Source organism: Rattus norvegicus, chromosome 5 (genome assembly GCF_021556685.1).
Source record: "Rattus norvegicus strain SHRSP/BbbUtx chromosome 5, alternate assembly SHRSP_T2T, whole genome shotgun sequence".
Taxonomy (NCBI): domain Eukaryota; kingdom Metazoa; phylum Chordata; class Mammalia; order Rodentia; family Muridae; genus Rattus; species Rattus norvegicus.
In genome coordinates, this window is record NC_141538.1 from 91,538,908 (window position 1) to 91,554,081 (window position 15,174).

Below are 15,174 nucleotides of genomic sequence, written 5' to 3' on the forward strand. Positions count from 1 at the left end.
GCCGGTTCAGTTCAGTCCCGGTGCAGACCAGAACCAGGGTCACTGACGGCTGTCTGTTCCTATATCCCTGTCTCCAGAGGCACTGTGCAGTTTCTCCTTGGACCAGGGATGTGGGCAGAGGTGTACAGAGGTGGCAGTCTGTCCTTGGGTCTCAGGATGTCTGCACTCCTGGGTCAAAACATGTTATTTTTAAATGTATAGAAATGCATTTATCTAAAAATTCTTACACTTAATATGAAAATTTATTCATAGTAACCAGTAAATGTAGTCTCCACTGTTTAACTGCAGGCCCACTCGCCTGGAAATGAATTGGACATGACTTGGCCATAATAACTCTTGTCTTTCTTTCCTCATCTCTCCACCTACTTCTATTTCAGTCTCAAGCGTCATCGGAGTAAATCTGCACTGCTTTAAATTCTATGCCTAGTGCTCTAAGAATACTAGGCATTCAATAAATATTGTTGAGCAGTTTCTGAACAGTAAATAAACTTTGCTGAAAAACATTTTATGTACACAATGTTGAAGTCCTCACAAAATTTCTTCCTCATTTTATTTACACATTGTCATACTTTTGAAATGCTATATGTCATTTTTGGTTACTTTTCTAATTTAATTTATTAAGATCAGAAAGTATGTCAACATTCATATATGTTATCTCCACGGTGTTTAAGGTAATAGATGCTCAATAAATCATGTTTGGTTGGGTGAGAATTCAGGGAAAATACTGATAATGTGCCCTTTTTTTAAAAATGCGATTATTAGTTGTGTTATTGAATGGACAGCTCTTTAAACTTTTATCAACCAAATAAACCTTCAAATTTTTGGAGGAGCCATGCTTTAAATCAATATATCTCTATATAAAATTAGGGAAGTTATAAGATGCTAACCTTTAACATTAATATTTTAGACTGTTTTACTGTATGTTCTATATCCTGTAACTCTATTCTAGTGAAGACTAATGGAATAATGTTATAGGCACCTCTAGGGAAGACTAGAAGGGCATAATTTAAGGCTTTTTGGTTTGAAAAGTCTGGGAGAAAGCATTCACAAAATAAAACAAATCAGCACTCTCTATTCTACAAAGTGACAGGGACTAAATCACCTTTCTGCCTGTGTGAGCACTGCCCTCTGTCTCTAGCTTGGTGCTGGGTAATGCAGAGAGATAATTTTATGATGGATTCACAAACAAAATGGTCAATGGTTCAGCACGGACCAAACATGAGCAGACACTTCTCTGAACCCAACCGTCGTGCTGCTTACACAATCTGTTGATTCACTGAACAAATATATGTCGAAAGATTAAGCAGGAGTTGACTGCCATTCAGGAAGACAAATGCAGAGCAGACTCATTTTCCGCCTGACTTAATGCTTAAGGATTTGTATTAGGGGAAGGTTGGGAAGGGGGATGTCTGGGGAGGGGAGGGAAATTCCAGTCACCCAGATCTTTACAAAGAGATTATCTTTCGAAAGACCTCACACAGAGGCCTTTACCAGCCGTCATTCACTCTCTGGACTGGAGTTCTTTCCTGTGCTTCTTTATTGTAGGAAGAAAAAAAAGACATCCAAGGAAATAAAAGAGGGTTACTGGAGAAGTTGCCTCACTATTCTGGCCTTGTTGATGGAACAATAAGAGAGAGAGTGTTCAGTTTGTGATTTCAACGGAAAAAAATAGTACCAAAAAGGTACATTGTTATCTGGCTCTCAGAAAAGGTCTGTGAGCCACTAAGCTATAGAAAAAAGTGAGCTCCTGAGGCTGGAACAAAGTGTCCCTTCTTGTTCCCACTAGCTAGACCAGGGCTGTCACCAGGGAGAGAGGAAGGCCAACTTTGGTTAGGCTCTTCATTGTTGCTGACCCTACTATAAGTGACTGAGCTTCACTAGAGAGTTTTGTTCCAAAATAAAATAAATGACAGAGGGAAGAAAGAAGGAAAGAAAGGAGAAAACAAAAAAGAGAAACAAGGGAGGAAGAAACCAGAAGAAAAGAGAAACAAAAACTATTTTATGAAGTAAGTACATGTTCCTTGATGTTCTGCCTATAGCATAATTGTCAGTAGGATAAGTAATCACACAGCTTCCCTGTTCAGAAATCTGTGAATAATTTCCAGAGACATCTGACTCTGACCTGGTCAGGAACACATTTTTAAAAACATCCCTGAATTCTGCAGAAAGAAAGAAAGAGAGAGAGAAAGAAAGAAGACCTTGAACCAAAAGACAGTATGTGCCAGACATCTGACTCTGACCTGGTCAGGAACACATTTTTAAAAACATCCCTGAATTCTGCAGAAAGAAAGAAAGAGAGAGAGAAAGAAAGAAGACCTTGAACCAAAAGACAGTATGTGCCCACCAGTGCACAGAGAAGCAATTCACTTCTTTTTCCAGTGTTTACTGAGGAATAAAGATCACAGATGCTCACAGAAGATGTGGGTCTTGTATATATAAAGCACATGGGCTAAGATAGATCATGTGCACATGTGCAGAATGTGCCTACACCTCCAGAAAAGCTGTATTTCTCTTTGGGTTGAAGAATAAGTCAAATCTTCCAAATTGGGAAACATTTTGGGCAGGAGGCACTACACTGCGTCAGTGCTATGAGAATATGAAGGAAGATGGATGTGGGAAGTTTCATATGCACAGGAGAAACACAAAAGCCAAAGAGAAAGTGTCTGCATTGGGCTATAAACATCTTTATTTGCCAAGCAAAGCAATGGATTTAGAAATGAATTATTTCTTAACATTATTTTTATCTAGTCAGATAAGCCTGTCTTTTATCTTTATATATGTCTAATGAATGCTAAAAATTGTTAAAATATAAATTGTTGCATCCAATTGTATAATTAAGGCTCTTCTGAGTAGTGCATTTTAGCTTTGAGTTTAATTTCTTCTCATAAAATTTCCTACATATGATTCAAATTCATTGGATAATGTCTGAATAAGCTAGTTGGTTTTCATTTGTTTGTCTGTTTGTGACACAATCTTTCTATGTAGCTTAGATTGCCTTCCAACTCACAATGCTTATGCCTCAGCCTCTCCAGTGCTGAAAACTTAGCTGTGAGCCCTAATACCTAACGAGCTCACTGTTTCCATAGTGTTGGTCTATTTCATTGGAAAAACTTGGTTGTGGTTTTAAATGATGCCATGCAGCAATAAACCACGCAGACCACTCCTTTAACGTACTATATCCCCTTGAGGCAGTTGTCAGTCTTAATCTTTTACAATCATTCAACTTCCAAGTAGAACCAACTTTCTAATAGTTAATAAATTGGTTTGCAGGTTTTAACTTTTGGAACTGTGAATCAGAAGTCTAACACGTTCCCTTTGTTTACCTTAAACAAATATCATTGACTTTGAAGCATTTCATATCGGGCTTCAGGTTTTCCTTCTTCTTTGGGTAACTAAAATTTAGTAAGCCAAAATGTGAACTCTCTGAATAGAAAAGACAAAACGGTTCACAATCTAAAGAGAGGCTGACCTTCTGGATTAAGCCTACATGGTTTAGAACTAAGCTGGTGAAGGGCCTTTTTGTTTTTCCTGCCACCTATTTACATTATATTTAGCAGCACTTCTTAATTTTAGAAGCACATTATTTCTCTGAGAGTAGACTGTGTTCAAGGCTACCCCAATGGATAAACGTATCTATGTAAATCTTGTATACAATGGACACTAGAAAGCATGTTTGAGTAGATTCATGAGTCTTTCTGTCACTTTAGATGCAGAAGAAACATGGAAAGAATGTTAGTTGCTCACCATGCTGAAGCACCTGGGGTCCTGGTAAGAAGTGTTGTCCTAAAATATCCCATAGGTGAGTATGAAGTACTGTCCTGGCTGTTTTGTGTGTGTGTGTGTGTGTGTGTGTGTGTGTGTGTGTGTGTGTGTGTGTGTGTGTGTGTCAGCTTGACACAAGCTGGAATTATCACAGAGAAAGGAACCTCCATTAAGGAAATGCCTCCATGAGATCCAGCTGTGCATTTTTTTCAATTAGTGATCAAAGGTGGGAGGGCCCACTGTGTGTGGTGCCATCCCTGGACTGGTAGTCTTGGGTTCTATTAAAAGAAGCAAGCTGAGCAAGCCAGGGGAAGCAAGCAAGCCAGTAAATAACATCCCTCCATGACCTCTGCATCAGCTACTGCTTCCTTACCTGCTTGAGTTCCAGTCCTGACTTCCTTCGGAGATGAACAGTAATGGTAATGTGGAGGTGTAAACTGAATAAATCCTTTCCTCCCCAACTTGCTTCTTGGTCATGGGTTTGTGCAGGAATAGAAAGCCTGACTAAGAAAAGTACCCAAAGAACTGCCAACAAAACATAATCTGAGAGCCCTTTTATCTACCATGAGAAGAGATTTGATCTGTGGCTGCCCTAGGAAGAAGAGGTTACATGTAAGAGGGTGCAATCCTTCTTTATCAGGAGGTAATACTGCCTTGGATGCTCCTCAATATATATGCACACAAAACCATGAGGTTGTCATGGAACAAGTGGAACAGTTAATGATTTTGCCACAAACTTTGATTAAGAATAAGAACTGAGTTCTCCTTTCATCCTCCGAAGCCAGGTGAAAATCTTCCAGACTAGGTAGTCAAAGCCCAAAAAGTGTTCTATTCTTTCTTAGTGACACTCCAGGTACATGAGACATTTTCAGAAGAAGCTGGAAACTATTTTTACAAAATTAAAAGTGCAGTTAGAAAATCTGTCCAAATACAATGGTCTGCTGGATTTGAAATATTGCCCTGGAGAAGAACCGCTGGCACTGAAGAACACCGGAATCGGCAGACGATGAGAAGGAGAGCACGGACCGTGTTTATTATGTCTTGAGATGACTCCACGGGCCGCTGCTGATTTCTGTGTATACTGTGCTGACCCTTTACACTCGGCAGCAGTTTACTCAGCTGTGATCTACAACGAAGATCTCAGGAGCAAGTCATCAAGTCACCAGCCCTGCTCGAGCCACTGGAAATACAAAGAGGCACTGGGTACCCAGAATGCCAGTCTTTTTATCTGTTATCTTCCCTGTTTTTGTACAAATAACAGGTGGCATGTATTGGAATGCAGAGTGAAACATGATCTTAATTGAGTGGGTTTTAACAAAATGATGATTTCTGCTTTATGTATCTGGTAATTGGAAAATGAGTCTATAAAAATAATTCTGTTTCTATGGCATAGTATCCCTCATCACAATTAGAATGTATTCAAATACTGACATACAATACAATTCATTTTGTACCAGACTATGCTAATTATGTGCAAAGAGTTTGAGGTCCAAGCTGTAACTAAAGAGACCACATGCAGTTTTTTTATCCTTTGAGCTTGACTTCTACCTTCTGAGTTAATGAATGTTTGCACTTCTGTTTGGACTTACATCATCAGTTTCTTCATTTATTTGAAACCAGAATACCTAACTGCCTTGTATGGTAACACATGGCTTCAATCCCATTGTTTGGAGAACAGGTTAGACAAAGCAAGTTTCTACTGGCTGCAGAGTGGGACAGAGTGGGACAAAATTGAAAACACTAAGAAGGACGAGAAGGTGGAGGTGTTGGAGGAGGATCCCCACTCCTCCTAGATGCAAAAGCTGAATAATACTGCACAAGAAAAGCACTGCCAGCCCGTTTTTTTCCTGGGACTAAAAGCAATCTCATACATAAAATGTAAGCAATCATTCTATAGTGTTTGTTTCTGAGAAAAAAGTCCAATTCCAGGGTTTGACACTTCCAGCTTTTTCTTCTAAATGTCAGGTTTTTTTCTTTTATAATATCTCTTCAAAAGGAACTTCCACACACACACTACTTCAGATGGCATTTCAGAAACTTCCTTCAGAAACTACTCTCTCCTCTGCTTTTACTCAGCGCCTTGTGATCCCTCTGCTATGGCATCCAACAAATGAATTTCCATGCAACTAACTATTTGAGATCTGAATTTACTCGTGCCAAAAATATAGTAGACAGTAAATAAACATATTCTATGAGAAAAGTTAGGATAAACTTTGGCACAGCAAATCATGATACTAAAGTCATGTGAGAATCATAGTGGTTGGACAAGAAGGTCTTCCCTAAGGGGCTCTCTCTTTTTTTTTTCTTCTTATTCTTTTAAGATGGTCTTTCATACCCAGGCTGGCTTTGCACAGTACACAGTATACAGTATACAATATACAGTATACAGGCAAGGATGATCCTCCTGCCTCCGTACCCAGCATGTGGGAATTATAGTGGTAGCAGTTGTATTCCACCATGCTCAGTTTGTGACATGCTGCGGACTAAACCCAGGGCTTTGTAGATGCTAGCCAAGTTACTTTATCAACTCCAATATCTCCTCAGCCCTCCAAGACACTTTTGCTTTGCTCTTCAGTTTTCTCTAGTTAGCAGGTTCTATTATGAAACCATGTGGGAGATGTTTGTAGAATGTGGTTGCTAGTAACTGAACTAGAACAGGACTGACCTTGAGGCTCTGAGTCTTCTGTAAGCAATGACTGGGTCTAATCCACTGGAAGTCCCCTATTACCACTTCATTGTAGGCATTTAATAGATGCTTCTTAAAAAAAATCTGAGCCTTTCTTCTACAAAAACACCATAACACACTATGTCCTATATGAATGGAATGTGTTCCCTTAAAAGGAACACAGTGAAAACTTAACTTCAAATATGACTCACACAGGGGAGGCAGTTAAGCCAGAAGAGTGGACTTTGTGAATGTGGTCAGTACATTTATAAAGCTGACTTTAGAAAGTATCTTCACATTTTTATCATGTAAGGAACACAAGAAAGAAACACAACAAAAAACACAACAGAGAAACATATGTAGTAGAGGATGGCCTTGTCTGTCATCAGTAAGGAGGGGAGGCCCTTGGTCCTGTGGAGGTTTGATGCCCCAGAGTAGTGAGATGCTGGAGCAGCAGGGCAGGAGAGGGTGGGTGGGTGGGAGAGCACCCTCATAAAGGCAAAGAGGAGGGAGGAGAGGGCTGATGGGAGATGGGGGGCGGGATTGTGGAGTGGTAAACAGGAAATGGGATGTCATTTGAGATATAAATGAATGGAATGATTAATAAAAAAGGAAAAATTCAAAATGTATGGTTCACTGAATTAGTAGACTGTTTTTTACTTCTACATTAACACCCTCTGGTTCTCTAAACTTCTAAGAAATGCAGAGAAGGAAGATTTAAAAGAAAGAAAATAAAAAAGAATAGAGATAAATGAATAGAATTGGGCATAATATTGCTGCCCAATGGAAATCCAAGCACTCAGTAGGTTAAGACAGGAAAATTGCAAATTCCTGGCATGCGTAGGATACATAGTTAGACTTTGACTTAAGTCCCAGTGAGGGTAGAAAAAAAGGAATAAAGAAGGGGATACATACAGAAGGGAGAAGACAAAGGTAAATGGGAGACCCATAGCTCTGGCTAACAGTATGTGAAGGAGGGAAGGATGGGAGAGAAGTGAGGCTAGCAAATACAAAGTAACTGAGTAAGCACCTTTGCAAAGACAACCTAAAACTTTATTTCCAGCCTCTGGACATACATGGAATGCTGAATAAATAGTTTAAAGGTTATTTGAATGGTTTGCTTGGCAGAAATATATAAAAATGGGCTGGAGGGCAGAGATGAAAAGTGTGAATATACAAAGACTAGCAAGCTGAAAAAAAGGCAGCTAAGAAAGTCAAGAAGTTGGGACTCTGCTGGACTGTACCCAAAAGTCAAGGCTGTAGAAGAACAAGTCAGATCAGACAACCTTGAGATAAAACTGGATCCCAATATAGTAAAGGTTAGCATGTACAGGATTGGGGAGGTACCTGGCATTTATAACTCTGTTGCCTTTGGCATTGGATTTGGGTTAAGCAGCAAACAATAATTGAATCTTGGGAAAATTCTGAGCCTTATTCTGTGCTCTAGTGTCAGAATTCCCACCATCTGTATTGCTCTTTTAAAAAAAAAAAATGAAGACCAAAAAAAAGCTTTTAAGTGGCCCAGCCCCAGTCATTAAACCCATATGATATAAATGCAAGAGAAAAAAAATGAGAAAGGCAAAAGGCAAAGCTAATCATCTCCCAGAACTCACACACACACACACACACACACACACACACACACACACACACACACACACCAGTGTGTACCTTTAGTGGATGGGTAGGCCCAGCCATGAGGAACAGTGAGCAGTGTTTCTTTATTCCTCATCCCAGGAATCTATTCATGAAAAAAATTTAAAGAATAAACATTGCAGGTGGGAGTAGGAGAAAGCTCTATCTGCTTCTGTAAACGTGGTGGTTCCTAAAGTGAGAAATAAGGTAATACTTGTCTGTTGTCCGGTCAACAGAGGATGATATTTTGGGTATTTGCCAGTGGGGGGCACCTTTGTTTTTTATCTTCTTAATCTTTTATTCAACAAGTATTTAAAAAGTATTGAAGATTGGGAATTGGTTTATAATATAGTAACAAAATAACGGGGTTGGCGAGATAGCTCAATGAGTAAACGTGCTTGCTGCCAAGTGTTGCAAATACAGCTTCTGTCCCTAAGAGCCACGTGGTAGGAGGAGAGAACTGACTCTTTCAAGTTGTCATGGGACCTCCACATAGATACAAAATAAATAACAAAATAGTTAAAATACAAGATAAAGAAAATGAAGACTAAAACAGCCAAGACATCGTATAAACTGCAATTCCACCAGAGACTTTCCCATCACTGCAGGGAAACTAGAATTCCCCTGAAACAGACAAGCTGACTGGAATGGGAGTGGCTCTGATGAGTCTTTCTGCCCTTTCAGGCATAGGAGCACCTAACGCCCAAATTTCCTTAAAAGCCAGCAATGGCAAAGTCAGTAAACAGAACTAGAAAAGCAAAAAAGGAACCAAGTAGGTGTTTGCTTTCTTCTGTAAAAATATTGTGTTTGTTTTTCAGGTTTCTGAATAATGTATAGAGAAATGTACTCTTTAATTTTTAAAGTGGCTTAAAAGGACCATGTTCTATAATAAGACCATATTTTAAATATGTTGTCCTTGCTCAGACTGTTTGTGATGGAATATTTTTATTTCTCTTTATGGGATTAGCTTTATTTTATTTTTTAAAAATCACAACATTAAATCAGAAATTCAAAAGGAGGACATATTCAGTTTCCTGAACTAAAGGGAACAATTGACTTCTTCATGTGGCACATTCAGTGGTATATAAGAAAACTTATGAAATACTGTTATGCAAATCTCAAAATGATCAAAATCTGCTAGATGGGCTGGTGGAGTAGGTAATCCCAGCACTCGGTGGAGTGAAGAAAGAGAGTAGAGTGGGAGTCTAACCTGAACTTTATAGAAGACTTTGTCCATCAAAGTGGCTGCTGTGATTGGTTCTTATGAATAAGATAAAAGAGAAAATTGAAGATAGGTGCAAAGAGCAAATTTCGCGCATCTCGAGTACTCTCCAGTGCTATACATACACCATGCAGAGCTGCATGAACAACAGCAACCACCAATGATTCAGTCTTTTCAACTTCAAATCTCAGGTTTCAGATCACACTTCATCCCAAGGATAGACAGCAATACATCTATTATAATCTCATGTCATGGGGAGAAAGAAAGGAGCAAACATGCAAAAAAGAAAAGAAAAAGCTTTCTGACAGGAACTGGTGGCTGTGGAAAAGCTGATGTATACATTTGGTCATCAAAGTTGTAAGCCTTCATGCACTGGTTAAATGCTGTAGATGGCCTTTCTTTCCCCTCTACTTCTTAGCACCTGGATTCAGGAGAATGAGGCCTTAACATGTTGAATTTATTTAGTCTGCTTATGTTTTGAAAAGCCTGGGATTACAGAAAGTATTTAAAACATTCAATTAAGTTGTGACTTAATGTGGGTCTGTTTTCCTTGTTTATTTTCAGACAGAGTAACACAAATTCACACAAAAAGGCATAACCAAGGAGTTTACTGCTTTCCTGTACAAAAAAGAAAAAAAAAATCCATCCTATACTCTCTTCACTCTGCCCTCTCCTCCCCAATTTCAATAAAATGGGGGATACTTTCAGACATCATATCCTTATTCCAAACAGAAAGGGCATGTGGCCACGATATAACCAGGATGCCAACATGGGGAAATCAAAGCTTTCCTACATACTCCTGATAAATCTGCCTATGCTGCTCACTGAAAGTGAAAGAACTGTGTGTAGAAAAGTAGACAGTCTTACCAGGAGCCTATTTGGCATCTTAAAACCAACAGAAAAAAACAAAACAAAACAAAATTTTGATAAAAGGACAAGAAGGAAACACAGTTAATGCCATCATTGTAAGTAATTACATCCCTCAGAGAAAAGTATGTCATATGTGTCTTCACACTGCAAATACTGACACAGCATGTGCTCATTCAAAAAGTGTTTCTCAAGCTCCCAGTATGTGTCAGGTGCTATTTTGAGTGCTTGAGATCTGCCAAGGTAAAAAAATTCCTGACCAGGCAGATCTTCCCTTCTAGCAGAAGGAGCCAGATAGTGAACTGTAACCATAATAAATAAATATGGTCTGCATTACTTCATAGGTGCTAAGTCCTACAGAAAAACAGTAGAAGTGTTGCTGGGTAAGGAGAATCAGAAGCAGAGAGAAGTGGGCTAAAACACCACAGAGAATTAACAGCTACCTGCTCCTCTTTTGTTCCTTGGACCATCTCATTCTAAGGAGTGTAAAATGTTCTATCCTGGGAAGGAAGCTTATGGTTTCCTCAATTCCCATGTTGGAGGTGCAGAGTCCACTGCTGTTATTTACACAGGAAATGTCAATGACTGTGGGGGGCAGTAGAAGAGGCCAGACACTGCTTCCCGCTGGGGAACTGTTTGCAATTTACTTAACAGTTTAATTCCATAAGGAAGAACAAAAGTTCAGTGGGAAAAAAAGCACAATCAACAAATAGAAAATATTCTTCTGACCTTGTGCCTTTTGAGTATCAGAAGCCTGGGTTTTCTGGGGAATGTGGCTTTACAATAGGCATAAGGTTATTGCATTAATCCTCCTCTGCTTTAAATTATCAAAAGAAGAATTATACACAAGCATACATGCACACACACACACACACACACACACACACACACACACACACACACACACACACCTTAGCTTTATTCGAAGTGTGACTGTGTATCAGCTTAATTATCCCAGCAATACTAGTGATGTTCTCATTAGCAGAGGTTAGAAGCCCATCTGTGTTCTCTGTCAACTTCTTACACAGGATCATAAACCTGCAAATTACATGTACAGTTGGAAAGTCAGAAAACTGTAATTCCAGCTCTGTTATTCATTATCCAGTGAATGTGGCCTGTCTGCACATATTAGTACTCCATCACAATGTACAAGTTCAGTGCTTTATACTGAGCTGAAAAGCCTTACCCGGCATAACGCTCACTGGTAACAATGATCCCCTAGATCAGATGGTGAAGATGAAGTTACATGGAGTCTAAATAAACAGTCCTAGCATCAAAAAGCGGGAGTGACCTTACCACTTTGGCATTTGCACACATGGATGGCAAACATGCCTGGCCCTGTTTCTGTCCCCAAAGGAAACCAAGCAGAGTGCTTCTCAGGAAGGAACCTAGGAGCTGAAGCTCACAAATGTTTTAGGAGGTGGACTTAGAAAAGGCTCTTAGTTTCCTTATTCCCAGATGGGGCAAATCCAGATGTGGTGAGGCCTGAAGCCTTCAGTAAATGGAATACTTAATGACCATGTCTAAAATAAAAAAGCATCACAGTGCATTTAAAAACATGATGGAAAAAATATTGCCAGTCAGAAAACACTTTAAAGATGCTGAACGGTAACTATCTGGTAAACCTCTATATTTCCCTTACGTTTTTATCTCTATCCTTGACCTACCTCTTCTCAGTAACAATAGTCTGTATCAATAATTTCAAATGGACTTAGGCAACGCTTGAGAGCAAAATTGAAACACTTATACGGTACCTCACTTCCTCTATCTCAAGGGCAGACTCTCAGTCCTTGCGTTCCCAGTAGAGAGCTCACACCACACAGGGAAGGTACCCAAGTGATGAAGGTTTACTTCGGCAGGCAAAAAGCCAAAGTGAAAAACAGGTGGAGGACAGGTGGAGGAAATGAGATGAGATGGGAGGAAGTGTAGAGGCCGCCTCTACTGTCTAGATTCATAAACCCCACTCTACCACTGTTCCCCTCCTCCATATTAAGGAGCTATAAGAAGGTCGCTGTCTTGGAAGAGACAGAAGCTTTCTTTGAAGTTGTTCTTACCCACAGTTGAGCCTGCTACAACGAGATATATCTGATGCAGGAATCTGTATGTATATATAAATGTGTAACTATCCATACTGCTGAGATATTTGCTAGGGGAAAGAGCAATGATGCCCTGTGTGTGCTGTTCAGGAGGACTCCCTAAGATACTCTACACCTGCTGTAAACTGACTTTGTTGTCCTTTCTGACAACATCTGTCCTTTCCCTTATCTGGTGAGCTTAGCCTACACACGCCTAGCTATAAAGCCCCTTATTTACCTTCTTCGGTTTTCCAGTTTACCCCAAGTATTCATTTTCTTCATAAAATAATGAACTGCAAAAGAAATTAATAAAAATAATAGCAAGTACGTTGTAATGGAGAAGCAAATTGTTGAGACTGAAGATGATCAAAAATACTTGGGGACAGTCAGTCAGAGTCTCCAGGGAATGTCCTAAGGAAAGATGAGAGAGTTATCAAAAAAGCAACAGACACATTTACATAATGGAGTACTACTCAGCTATTAAAAACAATGACTTCATGAAATTCTTAGGCAAATGGATAGAACCTGAAAATATCATCCTGAGTGAGGTAATCCAATCACAAAAAAATCACACGTGGTATGCACTCATTGATAAGTGGATATTAGCCCAAAAGCTTGGAATATCTAAGAAATATGGAGACAACGTGTGGAGCAGAGACTGAACGGTCATCCAGAGACTGCTCCCCATGGGGATGCACCCCATATACAGCCACCAAACCCAGACAATATTGTGGATGCCAGAAAGTGCATGTTGACAGGAGCCTGATATAGTTGTCTGCTGAGATGCTCTGCCAGAACCTTACAAATACAGAGGTGCAAGCTTGCAGCCAACCATTGAACTAAGTACAGGGTCCCCAGTGGAAGAGTTAGAGAAAGGACTGAAGTAGCTGAAGGGGTTTGCAACCCCATAAGAAGAACACAATATCAACCAACCAGACCTCATAGAGCTCCTAGGGATGAAACCATTATCCCAAGAGAACATAGGAATGGGCCTATGACTCCATCCACATATGTAGCAGAGGATGGCCTTGTAAGGCATCAATGGGAGGAGAGACCCTTGGTTCTGTCAAGGCTCGACATCCCAGTGTAGGGGAGGAAGGAGGGAGTCGGTGAGTGGGTAGGTGAGAGAGCACCCTCATAGAAGCAGGGGGTGGGGACTGAGATAGCAGGTTTCTGGAAGAGAAACCAGGAAATGGGATAGCATTTAAAATGTAAATAAAAGAATGCAATTTTAAAAAAAAGAAAAGAACAGACACTCTAAGTAGCTGTGGGTAAGCTCTACCCAGAGTAGCAGAGTAGCAGAGGGCAGAAGGAAAACTCCTCTCTTATTGAGACTGTGCTGACAACCAGAGTCAAGGCAAGATTTTTTTTTCAGTTTTTTTTTTTTAGATAGAACATCACTATAGAGAAACCTGGTTGGTCTGGAACTTGATATGTAAACCAGGCCAATTTTATATAAACTCATACCGATCTACTTGCCTCTGTTTCTTGCCTCCATACCTGGCAGAGTATCATTGTTGCTGTGGTGGCTCAGCAATATGGGACTATCTATGAAAAACATACTCAGGAAATTCAGACCGAATATCATGGGGTGAAATGCAGAAAATAGGCCCAAAGAATATTCAGAGTCTGTAGGTGCGGTGGTTTGAATGAGAGTGTCCCTTGTGTATTTGAATGCTTGGTCCCAAGTTAATGCAACCATTTGGGAAGGATTAGGAGGTGTGGCCTAATTGGAACGGGTGTGATATTTTGGCAGAAGGTTTGTCATTTGGATTAGGCTTTGAGGTTTCAAAGCAGACCTAGTCCCAGTCTCTCTCTCTCTCTCTCTCTCTCTCTCTCTCTCTCTCTCTCTCTCTCTCTTCTTCCCTCCCTCTCTTTCTCTCCATACAACTATATGTGAGCTCTCAGCTACTTCTGCAGCACCATGCCTGCCTGACAGCCACCATACTACCTGCCATGATGATCAAGAACCCATGCTCTGAAACTTTAATCAAGTCCCCTAATTAAATGCTTCCTTCTATACATTTCCTTAGTCATGGTATTTCACTATGGCAACAAAACATTGACTAAGACGGTGGGAAAGAAACTTTGAGTCAGATCCACACAGCGTTCAGAGAGTTTACCACAGCATGAAGCATCTGTACTCTTAGAAGCCGCTCCATAGCAAGGTATCTTAAGAAATTTTTACTTTAAATGAATCTCACTAAGTTTTGTTCATCCACACTTCTCTTATCTAGATTCCAAATTGGCCACCCTGAGTAAGAGAAAGAATACTGAAGAGAAAATTAGAGTGATTAAGCAATTTGTTTAAAATATCTTTTTTTTTTTGGCAATTTTATAGAAACCTTGTGTCCCTGCCATAATAGTTTAGTAAAGCAACTCAATATCTAGTTCTGTGTCTTGATGGCTCTGTATCCTGCTCTGCTTGATGGAAGTGATTTTTCAAAAGAAACGTTTGTAGTATTTTGGCATTTATACCTTCCCTGAATCTGGAGATAGTTGTTCTGATTGGAATTCATTGTATGCATATCCTTTAGCTCTGGTACACCAATCTATCTTATTAAGCTATTCCCCCAAATACCCATTGAATTAAATCATCATTAAAAGATCATGACCAAAGTTGTGGCTAATTGGAAAGGGTAGAAGTCATGGATCTTGTCCTTAGGGATTCTGGTCTAATGAAGAAACAAAGCATTGTGATCTACAATGCAAGACAGACTACACAGAGTTTGGGGTGGTGCCCAAATAAGCCAATGATTGGCTTGTCTCTGAATACTTTTGTAACCTCTGATCCTCCATGATCCTCATTTTCTTCCTCTATAAAATGCAGTTGTACTCATCTCACAAGACTAATGAAAGGATTAAAGAAGATACAAATTATGCAAATTGCCAAACATAAGGTTTTCTATAAATATGTCTCCCTGGGAGCAAACATAGTTTCATTTTTA